General features: G+C 45.3%; 1 long non-coding RNA gene across 4 annotated transcripts in view; it reads right to left on the bottom strand.

Moving 5' to 3' along the window:
* The window catches only part of LOC132507742 (uncharacterized), a 376,375-nt gene that overhangs the window by 101,834 nt on the left and 262,404 nt on the right, over positions 1–12,137 (bottom strand). For 2 of the 4 annotated variants that reach the window (XR_009536285.1, XR_009536286.1), the window contains exons 6-10: positions 11,864–12,062; positions 10,757–10,878; positions 9,807–9,938; positions 9,173–9,455; positions 436–643 (exon numbers count right to left, since the gene is read on the bottom strand). This is a non-coding gene — a long non-coding RNA (uncharacterized LOC132507742). The remainder of the gene's footprint in view (positions 1–435; positions 644–9,172; positions 9,456–9,806; positions 9,939–10,756; positions 10,879–11,863; positions 12,063–12,137) is intronic. The other 2 variants (XR_009536287.1, XR_009536284.1) reach the window with 1 other exon arrangement.

The following is a 12,137-nucleotide window of genomic DNA, read 5'->3' as shown; positions in this document are numbered from 1 at the left end:
CATTTGCGGAAGTACAGATAGTTTCCTATAGTTGGAATAAGCAGCGCTTGTGGGAACTTCGCAGGAGACAGTGGTGATGGTAATGTAAATACAACATAATAATAATAACAACAACCATCATTTCCTGAGTGTATCATTTGTGTCAAAAGCTGTTTTAAATGCCTTTAAATATGACTCATTTTATTCTCACAACAAACTTAAGAAGTGAAATATTACTGTCATTAGCTCCCTTAGAAAACGGAGACTCAGAAAGGTTAAAGCGAAAAGGCCAAAAGTAGAATCCGGAAAGCCCAATGTCAGGGTCTGTACTATTATCTGCTGCCTCTACAATGAGGTTGGAAAAAGAAGCAGGAGTTAGATCATTGCATTAATTTCCTAGGGCTGTCATAACAAATTACTACAAATAGAGTGGCTTAAAATAACAGAAATTTATACCATCACAGTCTGCAGTCCAGAAGTTTGAAGTCAAGGTGTCGGCAGGGCTCTGCTCCCTTTGAAGGGTCTAGTGGAGGATCCGTCCTTGCCTCTTCCAAGTTCTGGTGGCTCCTGGCAATCCCTCACTTCCTTGTCTTTATAGGTGCACCACTCCAATCTCTGTTTCCATCTTCATCTATTCTGTGTCTCTGTGTGTTCTCACCTCTTCCTGTAAGGACAGCAGCCATTGGATTTAGAGACCTCGACTAATTACATCTGCAAAGACCCTATTTCAAAATAAGCTCACATTCTGAGGGTCCAGGCTGACATAAATTTTAAGGGGACACTATTAAACCCACTGTAATCATGAAGCCCATCAGTTCTAATCTTATCTCGTAGAGGCTTAAAGTGACAACCAATTATTATTATTTAGTCAGGGCTCCTTGGGTTATAAGTGACAGAAACTCAACTCAAATTGGCATAGGCATAAAAGGAATTTATGGGCTCAGGTAACTAAAAAGTTTGGGTATAAACTTCAGGTATAAAAAAGGTCAGACATATCTACTTTCAGGAACCCAAATGAATGCCTTATCTCATCTCTCATGTCTAATTTCTCTTGTGTTGCTTTCTCTGAAGCAGACTCTTCCCAAGAGATGTCAAGGTGGCTTCCATAGCTCCAGAAATAGGATTGAAAGGACAAATGGCCAGGTCCACATTTTTATTTTATTTTTTATTTTTATCTGCAGTTATTAATAGTGCAAAGTTAGTAAAGATTATATCCTATCTTCTCATCAATTCCAGATGAAGGACATCTTTTTCCCTACGTTTCTAACAAAAGTCTAGGGAATGAATCACAGTGGACCAACGTGGATCACATTACATTCTCTAATCATTGTAGTCAGAGGAGGGGATATTCTAATTAGCCTGAATACATGCCCACCCCACTCAGTCACCACTCCTGTGGATGATTCCAGGACGGTCCCCCAAGGAAAAATTGGGATATTGGACCAGAAGGTAGGGTAGGTACTGGATAGGCAAAAACAATACATTCCAATCATAGATGCAAAAGAGGAGAGTTGACAGAGTTGAATAAACTTGAGTTTGCAAAAGAAAGCATACAGGTGTTTTCTATTACATTCAAACTTGCATCTCTAAATCAACGTGTTGCAAAGCAAATGGCACCTGAACTTCTATAGCACAGTGGTCAGCAACAGGTTACTCAGCATTGAACCATCAAAGCTCCTCCAGGCTCATCTACACGTCGCCCCAGTAAGACTGACTTCTCCTTGCAGGCAAGGATTACGATCATTATTGCTTCTTTGTCTACTCCAGCTCAATTGCATATAGAACCGTAACCTCCGGAGCTTACATTTCACTTGGGGACACAGCCTCTATGACTTACACAGGAGACAAAGAGAGATGAAATGAGACCAAAGTCCAAAGAAGGGACTCAGCCTAGCAAGATGTCTGAACTAGACAAACACTTCACCCCACCCTGCACGTCTTAAATTTTTCCCAGAGTCAAATCCAATTAGAAGAAATGGCACAGGAATGGAATGGTCACATGATTCCTCCTGTAGATGACTATTATAAAAACCCGATTTAAAAACAAACAAACAACAACAACAAAAAACTATTTAAAGGCTTTGGAAAGCATCCAAAAGCAGAAGCCAGAGAAGAGTTTAATTTTGAAAAAACCACAACTGTAAGGGGAAAGAATCGGGAATTTGTGGATTTCTGACCCGTAGGTGCTCCACAACCCTCAGGGCTACAGCTGTGAAAACCCAAAGCCTCTGTGACCCAAGGTGCCAGAGATCAGAATATAGGGCTAGGAAAGCAGGTGAAAATTCAAAGAGAAATTCCTGGCAATGAGAGAACCACAGAAGGAATGAGATGCAAATACTGAGTGTAATCTCTGCCCAAATCCCTGGCTGACACTAAACTCTGCATTTACAGAAGAGATTCAGAGGGGCCAGGAAAAAGCGTGACGAGATCAGGAGGAAGCCTCCTCTAAAGGTAGAGCTGCAACGGGTGAGATCTGTTTGTTTTGTTCTTTAACTCCGGGGGTTTGTTTTGTTCTTTAACTCCGTGTATGCCCAATTTTGCACAGCTTGGGTAGCAGAAAACTAAAGTTTTATGGGCTTGACATGGCAGGAAATAGAACCCGAGATTAGCAGACAAACTAGAAAGTAGGGGAGAATCATAGAAGAAAAAAATAACTACTGAAAGTGTCAGTCCCATTGCTGCCCAAATTCTTGGCAAATAACCAACTTACACGGGCACCTGGGAGACCCCCAGAGAGCCACACTAAAAGAGCAGCAGTGGGAAGCCATAACAATAGAGCAAAGGGCTTCCCTGGTGGCGCAGTGGTTGAGAGTCCGCCTGCCAATGCAGGGGACGTGGGTTCGTGCCCCGGTCCGGGAAGATCCCACATGCCGCAGAGCGGCTGGGTCTGTGAGCCATGGCCGCTGAGCCTGCGCGTCCGGAGCCTGTGCTCCGCAACGGGAGAGGCCACAACAGTGAGAGGCCCGCGTACCGCCAAAAAAAAAAAAAAAAAAAAGAATAGAGCAAAAATATCAGGTGCTACATATCTTTGAATCCAGGCAGGTCGAGTGCTTACTATAACAAAACTCCAATAATCCTCAGAAGAAGACAACATGATACAGATTTACTATTATGTATTATCTACAAAGTCCAGTTTTCAACCAAAAATTACTACACGTGCAAAGAAACAGAAAAGAGGAATGCATACTCAGGAGAAAAAGTCAGGCAATACAAAATGTCATGGCATGGGAAAGGGTGTTGTCATTATCAGACAAAATTTCAAAATAAGGTATTAATGAAGGAGCAGATAAAGAATGAAGAAAACAACCAGCGAAGATGTAATATAAAGATCAATAGAAACTCTCCAATCCACACAACAGAGATTTAAAATACTGAGGAAAAGTAAACAGAAGCTCAGAGACCTGTGAGACAATGTCAAGCATGATCCAACACGTGTGTAATTAGAATCCAAGAAGAAGTAAAAGACAGAAGGGGGAAGAAACTGATTTGAATAAATTATGGCCCCAAACTCTTCAAACTGGGTACAAATAGGGTAGGGGAGTGAGCCTTCTCTGTATAAACTCAGATCTCCATCAGGATGGAATTAGCCTCAGGAACATTTGACTCAAAGGCTCACAGCTGGAAGATTATCTTTTAGGTCATGGCCACTGCTTTCCGAGGGAAAAGCAATCTGGGAGTCAGAAAAATCTAACTTGGAAAGCTCACGTCATTCCCTTTTACCTGTTATGTGACACTGGTTGAGTTAGTTCATGTCTCTAATCTGTAGTTTCCTCACCTGAAATATTGAGGTCATACTATGTAGGACATCTTGCCATACTGTCCTGAAGTAGCATATGTGAAACATATATAGTTTAGTAATTTTTTTACTAATATATTTTATCTCTCCCACCAGAATATAGATTCCAGGAATGTGGGGACTTTTTCGTCTGATTGCTCACTTTTATATCCTCAGAACCTAGAACAGTGGCCAAGGTATGATAGGTACCCAATAAACACTGGTTGGAAAGAGACATGCATGACTTTATCACGATGAATGAATTGCCAACAGAGAGTCTGGTTAGTGCAGACACTCCATGAATGTTATTTTCCTGCCCTGTTTTCTTTTCCTCCCACATTCCAGGAAAGGCATCTACCAGTTACTGTGAGACCAAGTTCACAGCTCTGGACCCATTCTCATCCCAGTCAAAATAACATGATTATTTGGCTGAGGGAGACAGGAAATGACCAATAGCCACAACGAATGACACAGTCCCTGGCCAGGAAGACAAAAGAACAGCTTCTGTGCAGTGTAAGCTGCAAGGAGCCACAGGAATGTGAGACAGAAACATTTTTTAATGATTATTTTTACTAAACTGATACAGCTTGCCTTCCAGTTATTCTTTGATAAGACTGACACTCAACGCATACGACTCAAATGTGATTTAGTCAGCCTGAATTCTCCTTGCTCCTACACCCACTTCCTCTGGGGAAAGGGATAAGTCATACTCAACAAAGGAGAGAATTCGAGTTCCTCGTCTTTAGGGTGTTACAGAACTTTTCCAGGATCCGATGAATATTATGAATCCTCTACCCAGAAAAAAATACACATACAATGTTTTGCATACATTTTTAGGGGGTGGAAGGACCCCATCCTTCAGATTCGTGAACCATGTGGTCTGAAGCAAAGTGCTCCATCTTACGGATGAAAATACCAGGGTGCAGAGGGGGAAAAAAATCTAGCCCAAGGTCACATAATAAGGTCACTTATAAGAAATAGCTACAAACCGACCCCCCGCCCCGGTAGCTTCTCATATCAAGACCAATGTGATTTTCATGACTCAATAACTATTTTGATTTTTTTATAAGCAGCCAAAATACCTGTAATCATCTCTGATGAGTCAGGTGTGTGACTCAGCCTGTTAATATCCATTTTGTCAGGGAAAGTATGAGTAGAAAATAATGACATTAGGGTTTGTACCTGAGAAGAATGCAGATTTAAATCTTGACCCTCCTCTTAGCTGTGTGTTCTTGACTCATTACTGAGCATTTCTGAGATCGTGTTTCTCTTGTCTGGAAAATGGAAGTTAAGAGAACCTACCTCACAGGGCTGTTGTCAAGATTAAATATGATAATGCTTGCAAAGCATTAGCTGTTGTCAGTAGTAGTAATATTTTATAATTTTAAAGCTGTTTTCAAAATGGAAGTACACAATATTTTGAGTGATGACAATATCATAGGGATAAGTGTCCAGTTATCTACAATATAACTAGGCAGTTCATACGAGCACTAATCTCATAATATTTAATAGAAAGAGAATGTTTCCATCAGGATAGGCTGTTATCTCCTGAACCAAATAATCTTCTGAGGCTCGAAGGCTTGCAAAATTAGAGATTTACTTCTTATTCACATAACTTGCCCACCAGAAGTTCCACGGTGCGTCTATTCCAGGGCCCCGTTGTGGAGCAGATTCTATCTAGAACATAGCTGGGCATCAGGTCAGAAGGGAAAGAAATACATGACAAACCGCACGCTGTCTTCTGCCTAGTAGCAACACATATTGCTTCCACTCACACGTCACTGGCCAGAGCAAAGCCACATGGCCAGGCTATATATTCACGGGGTATAATCCCACCTCCGTCATGGTTTACAGATCCCAATTTGTGAACCATAATGCAATCTACCCTGGTCGATGGGAGCTGCTCTCTGCAGAGACTGTCCTAAGTAATGAAATGTGACTATGGAGCTGAAATACTCAAGTCTAATCAAAATGACCAGGTGAGAAAAAAAAAAAAAGAGTCCTCAGAGGACATAGAATAAAAGCCAAAACCAAATCCAAATGGTCCCAACTAGGCAAATGTGAAAGAAGTCGTTTAGTAAAAAGACCATAGTCTGCATGGAGGCTAGAAAAGGGGGGCGGGGTAGGGCAGTGTAAACCATGAATGTCACCATCACCGCCCGGGAGAGAAGGTTCTTAACCATTTGGCAAGAGTTATCTTGGTGTGCTTGGCAGGCACGTTTTTGCCGTGGTGGTATCTGTAAGTGGGGTCATAATAATACACGCCTCTCAGAGTGTTCATGGGAATCATTAAGTGAAATAATGATTGTGATGTGCTTAACACAGCGTTTGGTTCGTGTGCTTATTAAATGCTAGCTGATGGGGATAGAGATAGAGACACAGACATAGATATATTTCCCATCATATTTGGGGTCTGGACCCTGCAAGACTGTGAGCCTCTGTCCCCAGCTGACCCTGGTGCTGCCTTCTGTCACCAGAGGTGGCCTGGCCTGGAGCCCTGACCTCTATATCGTGCTTTAACATTTGCAAAGTACATTCTCGTCCATTTTATTCCCATGTAATCCCTACAAGTCCACACAGCCTGTAAGTGCAAAGTCCCCCAGCCTGTAAGTGGCAAAGCCAAACTCCAATGCTGATTTCATCTGAGGCCTTTGGGCTCCAAATTCTGTGCTCTTTCTCCCAGGAAATTCTGCCGCATCCTTTGATCTGTCTCTCTCTCTCTCTCCCCTTGCCCTCTCTCTCTGCCATAGTTACTTCAAAGGGACAATAGTTGAAAAATAATGATACTCAGCCATCCCGTTTTTCATTCAGGGCGTGCATCTCCCTCTCAACGCTCCAGTGTGTCTGACCCAAGATGTGACTGGCTTTGGGTGGTTTGGGTCCCAGTTCTGGGCTCCATAGGACCTGGCACAGAAGGTTGGGCCTGCTTCTCATTGTAACAAGGTTGCACTAATTAGCTGCGTTTGATTTTGCATATGGAGAGTAAATGCAAATGAATGCAAAGCAGTATGCAAATCAGCAACATCCTGGCTCCCCAAAAGAAAGAGCCTGCGATACTGATGTCATGACGATGTATATTAATAGTCCGTCCCACCAAGACATGCTGTTTTTTCAAAAGGGGCAGGCGTTCGGGTTTTTCCTTGGGGGAGGAACAGTGGTGACTTTATATTGAATTCCAAGCTTATGATCCTTGACAAGAAGTCTATTGGCCACAGTGCTATGTTCTCTAGAGAAGATTCTTGTAGGCAATGGGGTTTGTTGGAAAGAGGCACAGGCTTGGGAATGGAGCCATATACCTTGTGATTCAAAGTCCTGTTCTTTGCCTGGTCTGAGACCTGAGTCTCAGTCTCCCCAGCTGTACAATGGGGTTAACCAACCTACTACCTACAGAGCTGTCGGTGAGGACACAATGAGACAAGAGGCGCCTGACACACGGTAGGTGCTCAGTAAGCGCATATTCCCTGCTTCACACTCGTTCCTTCCTCCTTCGGAAGTCTAACTTGGCAAATAGAAGTAAAGAGGCTCGTCTTCTCATCCTTGCTTGCCCTGCATTGCTTGCCCTCCCCCTTCAGGATCTTTCTAGTACAAAGCTGTATCACAGACCAATCATTTGTAACAAAGGCCCTATGACCTCTTAGAGTCCTCCAGACGTGAGTACATGACTCTGTCCTGTGCCCCAAAGTACCATCTCCTGAAAACAATAGCAGCTTTTCTTACAAAGCTGGTGAATTCCTCCACTTTCCAGATCTAGTTCAAGCATCGCTGTATCCAGGAAGCCTTTCATGGGGTCCCTGAGAGACGAGGGGCTCCCATCTGTGCCCCCAGAATGCCCGGTGTCCCCTCCACGGCTACGTTCTGCTACTGCAGCTTGCTAACCTTTTACCCTAAACACACTGGTTGTTTCTCACGATGGGGACTATTTCTGAATCATTTTTGCAGCCTTGGCCCATGGAACAGGGCCCGGCAAAGAGAAGATGCACAGTATGTGTGGGAGGGAGAGGGGGAGGGAAGGCGTGGGGGAGGGAGGATAAAAGGAAAGAGGCATCATCACATACTTAGCTGGAGCCAAGCACACACACATGCAGTTACTCCTAACGAAATCCTGACTCAAATCAGACACATTCTGGAAATGCATGAACACCTGAGCTTGCGTTCCCTGCCACCAAGTCCCATCCCAGAGCAAAACGAGGCCACAGGGACACACATCTGCTCTCAGGCAAAGGCCTCACTCCCTCGCAGGCAGTGTGGGGACAGAGGGGCTTCCGTTTAGGGCACCGAGCCTCCCAAACCAACCTCATCCCCTCAGCTGAACATCTGAACGTTCTCGCTATATGTTGAGGATTCCTATTCTGTAACTGGACCCTCGAGCCGGATGCAAAATAAGTGATGGCTCTTGATCAAAGTGCTCGAGGCCCACCCATGGGGAGCATGCGCGTGCGCACACGCACACACCATTGCCACGTACACACGTAGGGGTGCTTGTGTGTACACAGACCTACCTTCATACTATACATACGTACATCACGCAGACTCTCGTGTGTATGCACAGACTCACCTTCATACTATCCATTCACAGACACGTGACACGCGCACACAGACACAGGCACATATAGGTGTGCTTGTGTGTGCGCACAGAGCCGCCTTCACACTGTACAAACACACTCAGAGGCACATATGTAGAGCTCCTTACAGGCGAGAGACACACGCTCGGAGACTAGCTTTATCTTCCTCTTTGGTTCCAAACACGCAGGCACCGCTCTTGACGGTCACTGGCATCTCTGAAACTCCCCAGAAACTACAAAGGCAGCCCCAGAGCGCCCCGCCTGCTCTACCTGCCCAAGCCCATGGCTTTCCGCCTCTTAGGGCTCCACCCCCAGGAGGCCTCTGGCCCCCCTTTGAAGGCTGTTAATAAATAAACTTCAGGGCCAAAAGGCAGAGGTGTCAGCTGAGTGACCTGGGTGACTAACAGGAAGGAATCTATTTGCCACCCTCGCCAGCATTTTTTCATGATGGCTCTGGGGAGACTGAGTCTTACTTTGCAAGTGAAGAAACTGACAGATGAACTGAGACGCCTGGGGCCATCAGCAACATCCTCCCGGGGCCTGGGGCCCGCCTTACTCCCTGGCTCCGAGCTCTTTGCAAAATAAGCTCTTAGGAAGACAACAATGCAAGATCTAGGGTGAGATTTCTCAGCGCCAGAGGCTTCTGAGAACCTCTCCACAGGAGCATCAGGGGAGGACACGCACTGCCCTCCCCTGCGGGGAGGGTAAAGGCTCTCATTCCGCCCCGTTGCTGGTGGGAAGCTCAGTGGAAGGAGGAAAGGGTAGAGGAAACTGGGGAGCAAATGAAGGAGAAAGAGAAGGAAAGGGAGAAACAGAGGGAAAGACGGGAGGAAGGGCAGGCAAGCGGGCAATTTACCTTAGAGGGAAGAGTGGGCTCTCCATGGAAACAAAAGTGCCTGTGTGTCTTAAGACGCCGCTAAAGAGGAAGATTGTAAATGTTCCACCCAGGAGGCAGGGATGATTGCCGGGCTTTGACAGCTGAATTCGAAAAACATTCCTATCCATCACCATAGATCCCGGCTCCCACCTAGGCCAGGTGCTGTGGGGACGATGAATGGCAGGCCTCACATAGCCTATTTTATCTTAAACGTTCCTCTTAGACAAATAATATTCTGGGATCATTTTCTCTCTTCCTCCAACTGAAAAGAAAAGAAGGGAAGGGTAAGCTGGGATGAAGTGAGAGAGTGGCATGGACGTATAGACACTACCAAATGTGAAATGGATGGCTAGCGGGAGGCAGCCGCATAGCACAGGGAGATCAGCTGGGTGCTCTGTGACCACCTAGAGGGGTGGGATAGGGAGGGTGGGAGGGAGACGCAAGAGGGAGGAGATATGGGGATATATGTATATGCATAGCTGATTCACTTTGTTATATAGCAGAAACTAACACACCATTGTAAAGCAATTATACTCCAATAAAGATGTTAAAAAAAAAAAGAAGGGAGAAACAGAGAAGAAGGAACAGACAGATATGGGCAAAAGGTATGTACCTGCCATGACACCAGGGAGGGTCTTTCATCCAGACAAAGGTGCTGGAGGTGGACGGACTTAAATCTGAAACTCAGCAGCCCTTGCGCCGAGCAACAGGGCTGGGGGTCGCTCTCACTCTCTGACCCTCTTACCTGGGAAGAAGAGGTAATTTAGCCCACACTCTCACGGGATGGTTCTACACACCTGGTTTATATACGGCTTCTGTGAAAGGGCATGGTGGAGAGTCAGGTGCAGTGAGCCTGCCTAAATTGCCTTTCCTTCCCTTGCACGTGGAGCCTATATGGAAACATGTATATATGAAAGCACCCCCTACTTTCTTCAAGGTAGAAATCCCTCCTTCCCCAGAGATAACCTCTCTCCTGATGTGCGGTTTCTCATTCCCTTAAACGAGAACAGCAGTCCTTACAGTCTGCTGTTTGGGAGCAACCCCGTCCTGGTATATTCTCCGTTTGCCCCCAGTCCCAGCCACATCCATTCTCTGTGGCCCCCAAAAATGGCATCTCCCGGTCTCCCTTGCCTTCTGGTTTCTGACCAGGCTCAGCCAGTAGGAGGGCCTGGAAGGAGACTGGTGGGAGGAAGAGAGAGAGGTTGGAGTACTCACTTCTCCCCAACTCCATCTCTGCTGCGGTTCTGGGGTTCTGAGGTGGCCCCCCTGATGAGACTCCAGCCCCCCACTGCATTCCTGTAGCCAATGCTACTGCACTGCTGTGGAAACTTCCGCCTTGGTAGTTCCTAGAGGCCTCAGTACTTCTTGGTTCCTTGACTCTTCAAGGTTGATTGTATGCTCATAACAGACCACCCTACAACTTATCGGCTTGAAACATTAACCCGTTTTTTAATTCATAATTCTGTGGGCTGGTGATTCGAGCAGGGCTCAGCTAGGAAGCTCTTCTGCTCGCAGCGGTCAAGGCTGGACTCACTGATACATTTGTAACCAACCGATGTTCACCTGGGAGCTGGCTGGTCCCGGATGGTCTCACTCGGGTATCAGGTGGTTGCTGTTGGCTGGTGGTTGGGTCTTTCTCTCCATGAGGCCTCCAGTAGGCTAGTGTGGGCTTCTTTTCGTGATATCTGAAGCATTCCAAAAGGGTGAAAGCAGAAATTGCAAGACCTCTGGAATTCACTCCAAGTCAGTTTTGCCATAATCTATTCGTTCAAACAAGTCACAAAACCAGCCCAGATTAAAAGGGATGGAAACTAATTCCGCATCTGGATGAAAGGAGCAGCAAAGGAAGAATACATAATGGGATGGGAGGCATCTGTGGCCATGAAACAATCTATCACACCTGCCACCTCTGCAAATGACTCCTTTCCTTCTCTTTAGAATTCCAAGGGCGCCTCTGCTCCCTGCTGGGACCCAGATTGGCACAATATATAACATGATTTATGACATCATACTCTACCTCATCCTTCTTCGAAGTGCTTTTTATGCTTAACATTACGTTTTTGAGATTCATCTGTATTTGCCACGCGTAGCTCTAGTTTATTTATTTTCATTCCTCCATCATACTCTTTGTAGGAGTTTATTTTGTCCATTCTCCTGTGGATGGACATTTAGCTTAGCAGTTTTTTGCGTTATAAATCCTACATTTCTCCTTTGCACACGAGAGTTCTCTGGGGAGTGTAGTTAGGAGTAAAGTTGCTATAGTGTGAGACTGCCACATTGCTCTCCAAAGTCAATACGGTCTTTAATAGAACAAATAGAATCTGAGAGCTGAACGAAGTTGAAAAACCGGGTTCATTTTACATTATGCAATTAGCTGTGTTTTGCAGAACTGTAGCAATGGCCGGTTGGAATGAACCTCCCACCCAATGTAAGAATCCTTTCAACAGTGTTCCCAGGAGATGGTCAAACAATCCTTGCTTGAACTCTTAAGAATACACAAGGGAAGCTTGTTACTTTAACTGTGATTCCCTCTGCAGAGCAAGAATAATTTTGGAAAAAGAATAATCCTTTCCTCTTGCAGTACAGCCAAAGCCCAGGGTGTATGGCCTAAAGGAGAAGCAGCAAGAGATGATGAAGTTAGCAGATTTGGTCTTCAAAAAGTCAGCCTACCTGCAGTGCCCAAAATGGAGGCAGAGGGACCAAAGAGAGAACAGTTACGGTGACCCTGTGGGGAGACGATGCTCACATGAAGAGATATCAAGGATGGAGAAAGGAACTGGCTTTTGGTGGTTGAGGCTGGGATCTGACATAAAACTTCCATTTGGTACTTAAGTGCCCTGCTCACCTCCTTGCACTTTTGTTTCTTTATCTGTAAAAAAAAAGGGTAATGATAGTACCTATTTCATAGGGTTGGTATGATGACAAAATGGGATCTTACATTTAA

The sequence above is a fragment of the Lagenorhynchus albirostris genome, chromosome 17, assembly GCF_949774975.1.
Source record: "Lagenorhynchus albirostris chromosome 17, mLagAlb1.1, whole genome shotgun sequence".
Lineage (NCBI taxonomy): Eukaryota > Metazoa > Chordata > Mammalia > Artiodactyla > Delphinidae > Lagenorhynchus > Lagenorhynchus albirostris.
This window is presented reverse-complemented; position numbering and strand designations above follow the sequence as displayed.